Source organism: Microcebus murinus, chromosome 5 (genome assembly GCF_040939455.1).
Source record: "Microcebus murinus isolate Inina chromosome 5, M.murinus_Inina_mat1.0, whole genome shotgun sequence".
NCBI classification, from domain to species: Eukaryota; Metazoa; Chordata; class Mammalia; order Primates; family Cheirogaleidae; genus Microcebus; species Microcebus murinus.
This window is the reverse complement of record NC_134108.1, coordinates 26622195-26639529: the sequence shown is the minus strand read 5'-3', so window position 1 is coordinate 26639529 and position 17335 is coordinate 26622195. Positions and strand designations below refer to the sequence as shown.

Sequence of the window (17335 nt, the reverse complement as noted above, 5' to 3'; positions counted from 1 at the left end):
CTAGCAATGTATAAGCATTCCTTTCTCTCTGCATCCACACCAGCCAGCACCTGTTGTTTTTGGACTTTTTAATAATAAAAAGTCCATTCTAACAGGGGTAAGGTGATATCTCATTGTAGTTTTAATTTGCATTTCCCTGGCGATTAGTGACATTGAGCATTTTTTCATATGTTTCCTGGCCATTTGTCTACCTTCTTCTGAAAAGCTTCTGTTCATGCCTTTTGCCCACTTTTTAATGAGATTGGGGTTTTTTTCTTGCTGATTTGCTTGACTTCTTTGTAGATTCTGCTTATTAGCCCTTTATTGGATGTATAGCTTACAAATATTTTCTCCTATTCTGTAGGTTGTCTTATTTGCTCTGTTGATTATTTCCTTAGCTGTGCAGAAGATTTTTAATTTAATCAAGTCCCATTTATTTATTTTCGGTGTTGCTGTGATTGCCATTGGAGTCATCTTCATAAATTTTTTGCCTAGGCTGATATATAGAAGAGTTTTTCCAACATTTTCTTCTAGCATTCTTATGGTTTCATGCCTTACATTTAAGTATTTTATCCATCTCAATTAGCCTTTGTGAGTAATGAGAAATATGGACCCTGTTTCATGCTTCTGCATGTGACTATCCAATTCTTCCAGCACCATTTATTGAATAAGGCTTCTTTTCCCCAGTGTATATTGTTGTCTGCTTTATCAAAGAACAGTTGGCTGTATGTGAATGGTTTTATATCTGAGTTCTCTGTTCTGTATGACGCGTCTGAAAACAAAAATTGGTTCTTTGAAAAGATAAGCAAAATTGACAGACCTCTTGCTAGATTAACCAGGAATATAAGAGAAAGGACCCAAATAAGTTCAATCAAAAATGAAAAAGGAGATATTACAACTGATATTACAGACATACAAAATATCATCTGTGAATACTATGAAAATCTCTACACACATAAACTTGAAGAAGTGGACAAATTCCTGGAAATACACAACCTCCTAAGACTCAATCAGGAAGAAACAGAACTCCTGAACAGACCAATAATGAGCAACAAGATTGAATCAGTAATAAAAATCCTCACTGGGGGATTTGAATTCAAAGGATGCTACCCCATTCCCACAAACCCGGACCCCACCCCAGCCTTGTGTTCCCCACACAGAGAAGGGAGGGGGTGACTGGGGCTAGCTCAGACTTCTTCTCGCACTTGTGAGTGCCAAGGTAACAGCCCACAATTTCAAAGTTCAATATTTATCTTCCTCTAGAAAAAAAGGCAAGGCGCTGGTTGTGGTTGTGGTGTTTCTGGCTCAGCTGGCCCATGCTCCATGATGTGCACCCAGGGCTTCTGGCTGCAAGCTCCCCAGCACTTCAGCTATGGAAGTGCCTGACCAGTGGGATGGCTAGCCACCAAAATGCCACTACATTGCAGAAGACAGAGTTGATGGTGTCCTAACAGTTTCACTCTGTCCCTGTCACTGTTCCATCAATGCACATCAATGGAGCACCTCCTATGGTAGGCAGTGTGCCAAGAGCGGGAGATACAAAGATGAATGAGACAGCCACTGTCCTTGAGGAATTTACAGAGATATAAGCAAATAGAAGCAAATAAATTTTGATAGGGTGTGATACATCTAATAACATATTTATATATTTATAATAACAGTATACATAAGAAATCTATGCATATATAGGATTCAGAGTCGTTAGGGAAGGGAATAATTAACTCTGTCTTGGGAAATTAAATAAGACTTCCTGGAGGAGTCAAAACACAGCAGTTACAAAGCAACAATAATATTAAGGAGGGCTGTGTGCTCCAAGGCCAACTGATAGAACTATTCTAAAACACGATTCAAGATGTAAGAAGCCAGAAAAGAGTGGTCAACAATTCTACTCAACTAGATAAAAATGCTATTGAAAGATTCAAGTAGGATCCAAGCAAAGAAGTCAGGAAAGATCATTTCAAATATCTGTCTAAGAAAAGTCATATTCCAAAAGAGACCATTTTCACCTTCTAAAGCTAGAGCTGAAAACAGCCATTGCCTTCTGTTAATGTGGCTGACATCATTTAAAGGATTTACTTTTTACCTGTGTGATGAAAAATTGAAAATTGAGTCGGGGAGCCCAATATTTCCTCTGAGTTATCATTCAGGCACTCAACAAATAGAACACCCACTCTATGCCAAGAAGGCCATGAAGCCAAGGTGCCCTGAGCCACACCAATAACCGTGGCACTGAGATCGCCTTTTGCATGGTGATTAGCTTTTGTCCCAGACACCAATAAGACTGAGGACTACTGGAGACATGAAACGAAAATACCTGAACAATTCTGTTTAGGTCCACAAGGATTGGTGGGATAGGAGAGAAACCTATTATATGCTATTCCCTGGCAGAGCATTCTGAGGGCTAGAAAGGAAACTTTGAGCTATTCATCACCCTCAAAGAATAAACAATCTCTTTACATGGACAAGACAAATACATATCACACTAAGGACCATACAAGAGAGTAAATGATCTAATTCCAAAATAATTGACATAGTAATAATCAGAGACAAGAGAAGGCAGAGATTACTAAAGAGCAGGAAAGGGGGGCTTTATGGTCCTGTGCTGAACCCTGAAAGATAAGTTATAGTGTTGACTGGTTAAGGAATTGCCTAAGAGTGAGACTGAGCTGACAGATGGGGACATAAAATCATTAAGTAGGAAGAAGGTCCAAAAAGTAGTAAATAAAGTATGTTGACTAGAGAGAAAATGGAAAGGCTTGGAATGCCAAGACGAAGAATTTGATGCTGATTCATTAAGCAGAGGATGACTAGAAAATTTTGAGAAAAAAGATAAAATAGTGTCTGAGAAAATAAACTGACATCCAGATGTACAAGGGACAGACTCAATGAATCAAGAGAAATGTAATCGGGTAGCCAACTATGATGGCAGCAGAAATGAAAGTATAAATCCAGAGTTGTTGTCTAGCAGAGGAGGTAAAACTTAAAGATCCTGAATACTGGGAGCTCCAGGAGTTGGTCTGGCCATCTGAAAATTAGAGATGAGGCCAGCAGTAAGGGAAGTTGGAGGGTGAGTTGGGGGAAAGATGGCAAGTGCGGTGGGACAGGTGGAGTTTGCAGAAGTCGAGTGAAAATGTCCAGGAGAGATCTGGAAATAGCATACTGGCATGCAGATGAGAAGCCCATTTTAGAAATTCCACATGATCACCTATGAGCCATTTGGCCAGAAAAGGCAACGCAAAGTCAACGACTACTTTGTTCAAGGGCCCCTATTAGTTTATAATAAGCTTGATTTCAAAAAGCATTATGAGACCATCCACCATAAGTCCCACCAGCAATTTCTTTTCCTCTGGGAGAAACTATTTAGACACTACAGTTCAGACACCACCTTATCCCCTTGTCATGGATTCTATTTGGTACAAAAGTGGCTGCGTGTGTTGGAGTCCAGCAGGTTTGCTACTCACCCGAGCACAGTTTTCTACTACAGCACTTCCTTGAACAAAACCCTAACCCACTCAGGGTATTTCCAGCATCGTGCCTTCTTTGAACTTTTGGAGACACTAGAATATAGAGAGAAGCAGGGAAATTAAGTTTCTTTTGACTGAAGTTACCCTATGAGTCACTAAGTTAAAATGAGTTGTTTATTCAATAAAATTAAATTCAACTTCCTACCCAGAGTCAGGAAGAGCCTATCTCTTGTGACTTTATTAATAAATAAAATGACGCGCTATTTCCTTTCACTGCCACCCACTCTCAAAGTTTCAGGAGATCTCAGAGACTTCCCATGGTACCCATTCCATGTACTATATATATTTAACGTAAAAAAAAATGAGAGTCTCCATACCCTTAATATATTTTATGTGCTTCCAAATTGAGATGTCAGGGTTAACACACAAGATCAAGAAGATCTTGTTTTCTTTCTAACTAGCAAACCAAATTGCCTTGGGGCACCTGGGTGGTTTATTACTTTTAAGTAACCTTAGGAGGGAAATCCCAAGGGGGAGGTGGCCAATGCCACCGCACCTAACAACGGAGACCTCAACAGCACTGAGATGGGAGGTGCCACTCCCAGGCATGAAGCCAGGTGCACATCCCTCTGAGGCAAGGCTCCCAGGCTGTAGGTGTCTTGAAGTCCTGGAAGCACAGGAGGGTTGCTCTGAATACTAGAAATAACAAAGAGGCTGCCTCTCCGCCTCTTCTACCAGGGTTGCCCCACCCAGACCTCTGAGCACGCTAAACTCTTGCTGCTCACTGCACACACTAAACCACCATCAACAGAAGAAGCCACCAGAAAGACCACGAGCTTTGAAGTCCTGAGTTTGAATGCAACTTCGATTGTGAACTTAGGAGAGATATCCAAACTACCAATGTCTATATATAGGGAAGGAGATTATACTACCACCCTGACTGAGTTGTGTTAAGAAGTAGATGAGACAAATGTGTCCAGAAGTTTGTCTTGCTTATAATAGGTCCGCAAAAAGTACGGCTGAACTTTGTGATGTACCTTCTGTCTCAGCTGAGTCCACCCTTCTCTAGCCCCCTTGTCTCCTAGGAAATATCTGTTTACCCTTTGAGCCCTGGTGCTATCATCATTCATGACCTTCGAGAAGCCTTCTTCAACCCTCCCAAGAGACTAGCTGATCTTTCTCTCTGCACTACCACTACATCTCCAAGGAGGCATCAGCACACTGTAGCTGCAGACTCTTTGAACCTGAATCTCTGGACATAGAAACCAGGATAGCTTCAAAATGTGCTCAGGAAATCTGATGCAACAAGCCTGGCTCTGGACCTTCCATGAGTATTTGGGAACCACTGATATATGTCAATTATGGCATACACATGTTATATCAAATAATAACAATAGCTGGTGTGTTGGGAGCCCTTAGGTGCTGCATACTGCTTTATGTGCTTTGCACAGGGTGACTCATTTAATCCCTATAAACTCCCTGTGAAAAAGGCACCATTATTTAAGATGAGGAAACTGAGGCCCAAAGAGGAGAAATAACTGACCTAAGGTCACCCCAGCTTGTAAGCCAAAAATATAATTCCAGAGCACAAGCTCTTAACCATAGTGGAGTATGATTCTTTTTTATATATCAATTTTAAGCTTCAAGGCAATACATGTAGGCAATATGTTCCTTTTATGTGGAATGTATATATGACAATTGCTCCTTTTCAACATTTTTCATATAATTATTTTCTTCTTATAGTACATTTAGATTATTTCCTTTTTGGTATTAAACTACTTCAATATCACTGAATAAATATTTCCATAACTTCACGAGAAAATATGTTTATTCAACATCTAAAATATTAGATTTTACCACATTTCTACTATCTTTTTCAATATCCCTGCTGCTCTACCAGAAGGTGCCAAATGACAAATTGCTCATTTCATCACCCAACCTTATGTTCTTTGATAAGAAAGAGAGAAGGGTGTGGTGGTGACACTGAGGACACTTATAAGCTGTCCCCAAAGAAGAAGGAAATGGAATTGCTATTGTAACAAATTAAAGTCAGATTTGCGGCCGTCACCAGTTGCTTTAATTTTTCTCAAGGGGCAGTTTGTTATTTCCTGTCGTGCAAACTGTGCATCACTGAAAGAAACAGTTTCTCAAAATATTTATAATATATTAAATAAAAAGAACCAGAATACAAAATTCTATATCTAAAAAGGAGATCTCAGCTATGTTTATTAAAGTATGCCAAAATCCTACCAATGATTATTTCTAGATGATTATTATTGTCTTTTTTCTATTTTTCTGTTTTTCTTTTTCCTACCAGAAGCATGTATTCCTCTTATAATTAGGAAAAAAGATGAGCTTTATTTAAAAAAAGAAACTCAGTGTCCACCAGAAATAGAACCTTTATTTTTTTATTTAAATAAAGTAATATCAAGGTGCAGAAAATGAAATTGCAGCCATGGGCCAGAAAACATAATTTAATAGGCCACACTGGAAAATCGGTTGGAAACTGTGAAATTGGGTGTTTGTCAAAAGCTATGTATGCTACTTCACAATGACGGCTTGTCATTTAAAGATGAAATTTATTCCACAGTACACAAAATCAAAGTTCTTACCCACATTTAAACAGCACTTTACACTTCACAAAACTTTTAAATGAAGGCACTCAAGAGATCATTCAGCCCAGTTCTTCATTTTATAAGCAAAAACAAAAAAACAAGCCAAGTGACTCGTTGCCAGGTAATGAAAGAACTAACCAGGATTCAGCTCTTCTGACCACCTTTCTTTCCACTCAGCCGCATGGCTTCCCTTACGTAAGCCTTACCTTAAAGACATAAAATGAATTTTGCCACACGTAATGAGAGAAAAGATAACACAAGGGTTCCCCTTGAAGGTGGTTGGAGCTGGCTCCAGGGCCGCTGCCTGGGTTTAGATTCCAGCAGCAATGGCTACAGGACCTCAGGAGACCCCTGACCCCTCATGCTCCAACTTCCTGGGCTAGAAATGAGGGATTCATAAGTGCACACTCCATGGGTTATTGTGGGAGGTAGTAAGTGTGTGCGAAGTGCTAGCACAGTACCTGCCACGGTATCAATTCTCAATACATATGGGGTTTTGTTATTACTGTTATTAGTATTCCCATTTCTCTATGGCCATCTGTAGACGTGCTTAGAAGGGTATATACTACATAACAATATAAAGCACTTGACTTACAGTGAAGAGAATGGTTTATTAACCCTTTCAGTTTTCCATCCTTACGACAAATACTACTGGAGCTCCCTGTGCAAATCCAGACACATCGCTTTCCGAAATGCGGTTGGTTGTAAGTAAGGTGGTAGAGAGACCGAGATGGCTGGAAAAGCAGGGCTAAGGAAGGAGGTTTTGCTTTATTTTTTGCAGGCATGTAAGCGTGCTGAAATCATGGTGAGAAGGATGTAGTCGAGAAAGAACCATGGAATATGTGGGCAAGAAAAGTGATAACTGACAATGAAGTATCCTAGGGAGATGGGGGGCAGCTGGCCTAAGAAAAGGAGGCAGCTCTGCTAGCAGAGCAGGTGGGAAGAAGGAAAGGAGGGATGCAGTGTAGGAAGTTTGGGAAGTTTTATAGCAGAAAGGTAAGGAATTTCCCATCCAGTGACATCTAGTTTCTCCATGAAGCAGCAGGCCAGGTAGAATAGTAAAGACAGGGCAGCGGGAGGGGCCACTGGAGCTTGGCGCTCATGCATTGTGCCATTCTGTGTGCCACCTGGCTGGCCATCCACACTCGAGTCATCAGAAGTATCACAGCCATGGCACCACGGAAAAGAAAATCCTGCCAGCAACGTGGTGGCCTGGCTCCACCTTGATCAGCCGAGTCTCTGCCATTGTTTTCAGCTTTTCTCTTACAGTGTGGGCCGGTGGAGATAAGCCCCCCCTCATTCCTGCCCTGCCCCCCACGTCCACATCTCCTCCAGTAATACCAAAAGGAGAGCAAGAACAGTGATGACCTCGCATCTGCATCCCCTCTCCTTCTTGTGCTCATTTGGGCTCTGTGGGTAATCTAATCTGGAAGCAATGTCCAACAATGAAAGCAAGGTCTACCTGTCCCCCGGTGTCTGTGTCCCCATGCCCCACCCTATTGCATGGCCATCCACAGGTGGTAATTCATCATGGGAAGACAGCTGTGGCTGCGGCTAGTTCATTTCTAGGCAGGGATTGGGAGACGTCCCCTCCTTGCTCTCCTGCCCCCAGTGACCCTGGATCTGACAATTCTCATGTCTTTTCTCCCAAGAGGTGTCAAGCAATTAGGTGAGTAGAACACACTAAGCATAAAATAGGTTGCAAGCCCCAGTATCCCCTTTTCTCCCCGACCCACCATTTTTTGACAATCCTTGCTGAGTGAGGAAGAACTTCCCATCTCCCTTCTTTTCTCGCTCTTTGATTTTGTGCCCTACAACTTAGATTTATTTTCTGTTTTGGAGACAATTCTTGGTAAGGACCAAAAAGCTAAAAATATGTCCAAAATATCTTCTCCTTGGTATAGCTAAAACAACCTTTTTTTATAGAGAAAAGGTAAACTAGATTTAAAAATTCACAATTATTGGGCAACTACTACATACTAAGATGTAAGCTATGGGAAGTAAAGGATAAATAAAACATTTTGGGAAAGGGCTGATACGCAACTCATTAAAAACCCAAATAAGTTGGCAGATGCCCAGGAGGCTCTGATGGAGACAGCCCTGGACATTCTAGCAAAGGACCTCACAGAGAGGTTGGCATTGGCACTCGGACAATGATTGGATTTTTGTAAGTGGAGGTTTTTTAAAGTGCATTCCAAATAAAGGCCAGGGGTGCAAAAATACTGGATTCATTCAAAGAGTGAGCGCCTTCAGATCCTAAAGTAAATGTGTAATGTTGAGGGGAGGGAATTGCAGGATTGGAGGGAAGATAACCAGAATTGATGTAAAATTAGGTTGAAACCTTTACTAAATGATGAGGATTGGTTAGAACCAAGCCAGGGATCATCTTGAATTCCAGTTTATAATTTAATCTGTTCTTTAAAAATGGAGAATCACTGACAGCTTGGAGTAAAGAAAAACACATTTTCTTTCCCTTGTATCTTATGTAGCAAATAGTTGTTTCTGCTTACTGTTAAAACTGAGTTACAAAGAAATGACCAGTTGTTCCTGAGTATACAATGAAAATGCCCTTTCTCTTCAACACCTTTAACCTGACCTTCTGTATATAAGATCGGTGCTGCATTAGCAATATGCTTTATAAAAAAAAAAACCACATAAACTCATCTCTATATTCAATTCTATTTCAAAATTATTGCTTAAAAAGTCCAGGATCTCAATCTATTATCAATCTGCAATCCATAGTTGTATATTATAACTCTAAAATTAGCTGATATCAACCATGTGTTACCTGTGCTAAGCACTGTATATATATAACCTTATTTATTCCACCTACCACAATGTGGTAGGTTCTGGAAATTATCCTCCTCAGTTGACGCAAGAGGCAACAGAGGTATCTAGAAGGTGCGAAAGTCCACAGAGCCATGTGGGGCACAGTCAGGTTGCAAAAGCTCACAGTAGCCTCTGGAGATCATCTTCTATAGCTCTCTGCTGACCTGTCTACTGACAATGCATGCTCCTCGGGCAGGCCCCGAGACACACCAAAACTGCTGGTGTGAGGATATTCTCCTCATTCATTTATTTACTCAACAGATACGCACTGAACACCCTATTACATGTCAGGCGCTGTTCTAATAGCTTAGCTCCTGCAGTGGGAAGGAAACAGTTTTTTCCTTTAAAAGACCTCTTCTTGATTATAGCAATAATTTTACTTTAGAGGCAATATTAGTACTCTAAAATATCAACATTATTCTTCATACTGCTGCCAAACTATCTTACTATTCACATAAAAAATCATTTTCACAGGCTAATAGATTATAATATCTCAGAGGAAAATGTCTTAAAAGATGAAGTTTGCTTAATACATTAAGAGACAAGTAAGCTCTAGTCAGTCGACTGCTCTCTTCATTGAGAACTGCCAAACAAAGATGACCTGTTTTGAAAGAATTATAGCATAACCAAAAACTCCTAACACAAAAGTTATTTGGGCCATAACTTAGTTTTTCCTCAGTGACTCATGACTTCTCAGAATCTCAGAATGCTTCAGTCAATCATTTTAATAGCTATTATTTTTCAAGTGCAAGGAAGTACTTTTTTTTCTTTCAATAGATTTAAGGCTACAAGTATTTTTCTGTTATATAGATAAATTGTATAATGGTGAAGTCATGGCTTTTAATGTACTCATCCACTGGACTAGTGTTCATTGTACCCAATAAGTAACTTTTGATCTCTCAAACCCCCTTTCCTTTTCTTAGTTTCCAATGCCCATTATACCACTTTATGACTATATATACCCATCATTTATCTCCCACTTATAAGCAAGAACATGTGGTATTTGTTTTACCATTCTTGAGGTACTTCACTTAGAATAATGGTCTCTAGTTCCATCCAAAGGAATTATTTCATTCCTTTTTGTGGCTGAGTAATATTCCATGGTGTGTGTGTGTGTGTGTGTGTGTGTGTGTATGTGTGTGTTTGTGTATACACACACACACCACATTTTCTTTATCTACTCATTAGTTGATGGGCACTTAGGTGATTTCATATCTTGGCAATTGTGCATTGTACTGTAATAAACATTCAGTTGCAGGTGTCTTTCTGATATAATGAGTTCTTTTCCTTTGGATAAATACCCAGTAGTGGGATTGCTGGATTGAATGGTAGGTCTACTTTTAGTTCTTTGAGGAATCTCCATACTGTTCTCCATAGAGGTTATACTAATTTACATTCCTACCAATAGTGTATAAGTGTTCCCGTTTCACTGCATCCACACCAACATGTATTGTTTTTTGACTTTTTAATAATGACCATTCTGACAGGGGTAAGGTGATGTCTCATTGTGGTTTTTATTTGCATTTCCCTGATGAGTGATTTGAACATCTTTTCATATTTGTTGGCCATTTGTATATCTTCTTTTGACAAAAATCTGTTGATGTCTTTTGCCATTTTTTTGATGCAATTATTTGGTTTTTTTCTTGCTTATTTGTTTGAGGTTTTTTTTTTTTTTTTGTAAATCTAGTAGTCACATGCAGAATAATTAAATTGTATCCCTATCTCTTACCATATACAAAAATTAACTCAAGATAGATTAAAGACTTAATTATAAAACCTGAAACCATAAACATTTTAAAAGAAAATGTAGGAAAAGCTCTTCTGGACATTGGGCTAGCCAAAGAATTTATGACTAAGACCCCAAAAGCAAATATAGCAACAACAAAAATAAATTAATGGGACTTAATTAAACTAAAAAGTTTCTGCACAGCAAAGGAAATAGTCAACAGAATAGATAGACAACCTACAGAATGGGAGAAAATATTCACAAACCATATACCAGAAAAAAGACTTCAATAGCAATTATTAACTGGAACTTCAAAACAATCTTTGTGAAGAGCTCAGCTTTCTGATTATTAAAATTTCCATTTGCTGAACCAGTAAAGGCCAGTGGTACCAACTGAGATTTTGAAAATAATCTCAAGAAGTGGTATTTTATTTCAGCTGTTTGGAAATGACTAACAGGGTAATACAATAGAATAATTTCATCTAACATTAATAGCTACTTTTGTAAGAAACACCCACTATCTAAAAGTTAGTAAGATGTGTCACTGTAGTCTTATGACAAGAATGATTTTCTTAGAGTATTTTTGAACTCTCTATTGAATAGCTCTCACCACCTTAAGTCACCCTTTGATATTAGTCTTTAAATGTCTTAAATAGAGCAAATTAAGAAAATGAATGCTTATGTTCCTTTAAATTATAATTAAGAGGCTCTGGTAACCATTTATCAGTGATATTAATGGCATGAATAGGAAAGCATGACTTAAAGGTGAATTAAGGACAATTTAAATTACATATGAAAAATGAAAATTTAAGCTGAAGAATTAGGAAATTTTTTATTTCCACTCAAACTGTGGAGTGCAATTATAAGTGGAACTGAGAAATATGTGCAAAGCATCAAAAAATAGTATATTGTTAGAAGAGTTATACAAACAAAAGAGCATTAAAATCACTTTGCTATATAAAATTAAATTCCAAATGACAGTATCAGGCATGCATATCCCCTTATTCCAAGCTTCAGCCATTTAATCAATATGGAATTTAATGCTATATCCTCATCTATTTCCTTCTTGAGACTAATGGAAGTTAATTTTGCCTTATTTTCATATTATGTTGATAAAATACAAGTTCCACAAGGAAAGGGACTTTTGTTCACTGTTATCTCCTACTGCCTAGAACAATGCTTTGCACAGAGTAGGAGCTTGACAAATATTTTTTGAATGAATAAGCTAATTATTTAAGGTGCTTATTCAAAAAGACTTGTTGTTATGGATGGCATACTCTATTATTTCTAAAGTTAAATTATCCTTAACATGCTGACAACAATGGCTGGAGCTTTTGCTCTATTATAAGAATCTTTTCAAAGAGGAGTTCTGTAAAGAGTGTCTTTGTGAAGATTATCAATATGTGATATAGGTACTATATGTTCCATCCTACTTTTAAATTGTTTGTATTTGTGATGAAAGAAATATTTAAAATACAATATTGAGGATATATTTTAGTAAAAGGAAAATATGTTCTTTCTAAACAAAGAAAACTACAAGGTATGACCAGATCATCCTTTGTTCTTTAAGCTGTATTTCCAAACCTTTAATCCCTTAAAGCACCATTTCCCTAAGCATGGCACACAAACCAAAGAGTACACAAGGTGCTCTTTTTGTTACATAAACAACATTTTTTCTTTTACTTTAATTATTACATTTTTATTTTAATGTGTACTAGGGAAAATGTAACTAGCACATCAAATCTGTTTTTTATTGGTACCAAATGTATATAATATATATATATATATATATATATATATATATATATATAAGTTAAACTGAATTTATTTGGTTTAAGGAATGATATGAATTAAACAGTGCGGTAGGCAGATGTGGTAAAAAACTATAGTAAAGGCAGTGGATGACTGAAGTTGAAGAAATTCTGACCTTAGTTCCTGCTTGGAGCAATGACACTCAGAGCAGATACTGTTCTCTTCTTATAAAGGTCTTCCTATGCTTCAGACAGGAGTCCATTGCTTCAACATCCTTCCCAGTTAAGTTTTTACCCTCTCAGACTCAATGCCTCCTTTTTATAACACATTTATAATGTCCCCTTTACTCCTTAAAAGGAAATCTATAGCCTACTTATTCACATAAGTTCAAAAAAAAATCAACATAGAGCCCTAGCTGTATTATAAAGCAGAAATACAAGAAAGGCAATTTATGACTTAAACAATATATTTTCAATATGTAAATGCTTAGGTGTAACCACCATAGAAAGCAAAGTGATATAGTCATGTATTGTACCTACAATCAGAGTCACTGTGAATGGGAAAGTACTAATGCAGATTGACACAGGTATGTTATGTTGGAAACACAATCAAATATCTAAACAGTCTTGTAATTGGTCATTTCCTAAAACAAAGATCAACTCCTGGGAAAGTCCTGACCACCACTCCCTATTCCTCCCCCCAGTCCCTCTAAAACTACATTCCTCTCTTAATTTGCATAGTAGTTGCATTTCTGGAAAGAGAATACTTGTTTTAAAATGGTGTAGATAAGAAAACTTTGTGTTTATATATGAAAGAGAGAAATGGGGTTAGTTTCTAGGTTCAGATCATTATAAACAGACTTTTCCCCTATGTGAATACCTGAATAGCCATCGGAAACTTGAAAGAGATGCAGAACAATTCTTTGCTGTGTAGAAAAGTCCCACACACTTGGGGACATCTCACAATCGTAGGTCCCTTCCACTAAATTCCATTCTGGCCATTTCCATCATTTTGACAACTAAAAATGTCCTCCCAATATGTCCCAAATGCCTCCTAGGGAGTAATGCCTCCCACATTGAGCTCATAAATCCCAATAGCACTCTTGGCTTTATTTGTGTCTTAAGCTATTCATTACTACATAATATGTAGTTATTAAGCCACTTTGGGCTTTTTATTTATCCATGATAGCTTTTGGTTCTAAAGTGTCTTCAACATGAAAGATGAGTGTTAGATCTTCAAAAGTTATTATAATATTCTGTTTTATTATTATTACAGAAGTTTTTGTTTATGGTTTGTTATTAACCATAAAGTTTCTCTTTTGGCTTAAAGTTGGTAAAGAATGAGTATTCTCAAAGTAAATTTCAGAAAGTTTGGTTGCTCTTAAGAAAAATATCTCAGAGATGGGGCTCCTGAAAGAATCTGAAATTCAGTATAACTAGAAATCTGGTTACTGAAAATCAGATAGTTTTTAAAATTATCTAAGTCTCTCAGGGCTGCAAATGTTGACAGCATAGCTTTAAAAGCAGATTCTTGGCCAAATGTTGAATGGGTTTTGACCAAATCATGCTGAGAAATTTGCAACTGCAGCATTCACTGGGGTGTACAAAAAGAGAAAAACATTAATGAAAACTTTCCAGGGTTAAGGACCTTAAACTTAACTGAACTTCTGAACTTTATGCTCTGTTGTGATCCTTCTGACACTTTGAAGAATGGTCCTGGATGGTCTCCAAATAGCACACTCCTCATTCTTCGTTCTTAAACAGTGCGAAATCTGTCAACTCAACCAGGTCATCAAGAGGGCAGACTGCCACTAGTCATTACTGAGAGGGGTGTTCTCTAGGACACTGAAAAATCTGGGCAGATCTTGCTTTTTACCAGGAGCCAGGGCCTGGCATTTTGAGAAAGAGACTCATTTCCACTCATTTGGAAAGCTGGCTTAGCACCTGTGTGTGAATCAAGTGTACCCTACACAAGTGACCAGAGTGACACTTTGGCACCATTCCCCTTAATTCCTATCAGGGAGCTGAAAACCCGAAAATAATCCATAGGGCTTTATATGCAAAGATGGAAATCTCCAAACACTTGCCTCAGCTCAACATAGAACTTGATTTTTTTAAAAAATTAATTAGATTACATACAACAAAGAAACAGTATCAGTTAATGAGAGGGGTGGGAACTGTTCTAATGCCTGTTCTTCTACTTGTTACAAGTATTTTACTGAGTTTCTTAACCTTTTGGTAGTCTGTTCCTCTGCTTATAAACCTGGCATAATGACAGCTGTTATTAGCTCAGGTTATTCTGTTGTAAGAACTGGGAACTCTGGGCAAAATTACCCAGTCATGAAGTTTTTGACTTTCACACCTTCTTTACTCACCCCTTCCATCGTGCTGAGTGCTGGGGATTCATAGATAAATAAGACATAGCCCCTGCCCTCAAGGAACGAATAGTTTGATGGGTGAGAAAGACAAGTAAATATGATGATCATGCTATGCATGAATAACTGCTCTGCTGAATGTAAGTCGGGGTGGGCTTGCTATGGGAGCCCAACACAGAACACCAGCCACCGCTGGGAGGGACAGGGAAGACTTTCCACCCAACAACCTACTTTCTCCTCTGTCCCTTCACCACCTTCCAGCTCTCCCCAAGCCAAGCCTCCCCATGACTTCCCTTCTGAGATAGAACCCCAAGCTTTAGTCTATTCCTTCTGCCCTATTCCATCAGATCCTATCCATCTGCCATTGCCTGCCTAATTGCAAACTAAATTCAAACTCTGGCATTCATTGATTTATTAATAAAGTATTTCCAGATATTTGCACTCTGACTGGATCTGTCCTTAATGTGCTCTAGTAATCTTTACTGAGCATGCACTGTGTAGGTTGATTTCAATCCTTTTACCTAAGAGACTGGAGAGTGGAAGAACCCAAACTTGAACCTCATTCTAGACCAGTGTCCTTTCCTAAGAATTACATCGTTTATTGCATTTCATCACAGTCTGTAGGCTCTGCCTAGCTAGAAAGCACCTCTGGCAGAGACTCTAGGTACAGCAGCAGTACTGTGCTAAGGCTCACCTATGTGGAGATGGGACAAACACCACGGAGGATAGCAGAAGACTGTCGTGGCACCATAGCTGCTCCTGGAGATCCCAGCCCCAGGAGGGCTCTGCTTAGTTACCCCACCACACTACCTGCCCACGACAAGGGCAGCCAGAAGTGCCGGGACAGTGCAGAGATTTGCCCCCAGGGCTGCTGCTTTCAGCTGTCACTGCCATGGAGGAACAGGAGTGAGCTTCCCAGTCTCGACAGGGAACTCTCCAAGGGCAGAGGCTGTGTCTTCCTCACCTTTGCTTCGCCAGCACACAGCCCAGTGTCTGAACCAAAGGAAACCCTCAGGGAATGGAGAAGGGAAGCATGAACTGTTGGGACAATCGAGGGCAGTTCTCTTTGGTCATTCTACAAGTCCTTAGCTGAATTTATTCTGTAACTGCTGCATCCCTACCTCCTCCTTCCCTCTACCTCCTGCTTCAGACACAGCAATTAAACTCTTTATTTTGAGCAGTTCGGTGCTAGAATGAGAGAAGGCAGGAGAAACCACAGCACAGACACTTCACATCCTTCTTTGTGCATTTGCACACCCCTTTGCTTTCCGTCCTTGTCATTTGCTTCTCCAGCTCCTACTTGCGCCGCTTCCCTAGGGCTTGCGGGTTATGTGTATATTCATACTTTTTCCAATCTAGGCCTATGTAAGCTTGTCTTTAGGGCCCTGTGGTTTCTGTAGTCCTAACAATGGGAACATATTTATGACCGACCGCTCTGCCCTACCACGATGCTTTACCTTGCCTGGAAAGGCACGCAGGACCCAGTCTCTTCCCAGAAAGAACACAACCCCAAGGATGGCAACTCTCAAACCCATGTGGGATTCAGAGGGTGGTGCAAAAACCTCCCTACATTTCTTCTCCGATGACCTGTCACTGTACAGAGATGTCTTCGCAGGGTACTTGAATGTTCCTTCTCTTTTGATCTGCTTTCTTCCTTCTTCTCCCCCTCTCCACCTAGCCACACTCCTACCTCCATACCAGGCACCATCTTGCCTCTACCCCATGTGGAAAGACAGGCTTCTGACTCCACCAGAGGGAGGGGTGAAGGGCACCATCACATTCTTGGGAGTCCAGCACCCACTGGACACATAACCTTTCTCTTGCCCAGATTTTTTGCTTTATACAATAGTGTAATTTCTAGGCATTTTTATACTAAAACTTCTCTTATCCATCACAACTAAAGTTAAAACAAAAGTAGTGAAGGGAATAAATAGCCGTCCCACCGCCTTCCTCTGGGTAGCTGAGGGCAGAAACGCTGTCTCGAATATTCTGTATATTTGAGCACTGCAGTGCCTTGTGCAGAGTGGTGCTCAGTGGAGGCCTTCCTGGTGTTCACCATGCTGCTGAGAACAAACAGTGAATTCACTTTCCTAAAGTGCTTCCATTCATTCGTTGACAACTACCAAAGAATATTATATATTTGTTACACAGCCATTCCTGATTAAAGTATTATGTAACATTATAAAGGTAGTTAGAAATATTTAGAAAACACATAAAAGACATTATGTGTTTTCTGGAGGGAAGGAAAGAAAAAAAAGGAGAAAATGTCCACGTGCCCTGTTAAACAAGGAAGATCAGGCTCTGAGACCATGTCTCAATCAGCAGGTGTCCCTTCAGGTAAAATTTAAGGTGACTCTAAGGCTTGGCTCCAAAGGGTTAAACACGAGGCCTGTGCATATCCCTGCATCCCGTCAGAATTTTATTTTGAGCAGCCTGTTTGCCCAAGTACCTCCCACTCTTCCCTTCCCCATAAGCTGCCGCCCGCTCTATGTACACAACAAAAATGTTTGTCTTTTCCAAAGACATTCCACTAACCAATGTCTGTGAATTTCTTTGTGTAATAACATAATAATCAAATCACATTAAGTCAGTGTCG

The 17335-nt window shown here is 39.3% G+C and overlaps 1 protein-coding gene across 3 annotated transcripts in view; it reads left to right on the top strand.

Annotated features, from left to right (window-relative positions):
- PDE7B (phosphodiesterase 7B) overlaps positions 1 to 17335 on the top strand; it is a 310933-nt gene that overhangs the window by 234521 nt on the left and 59077 nt on the right. The window lies entirely within an intron of this gene.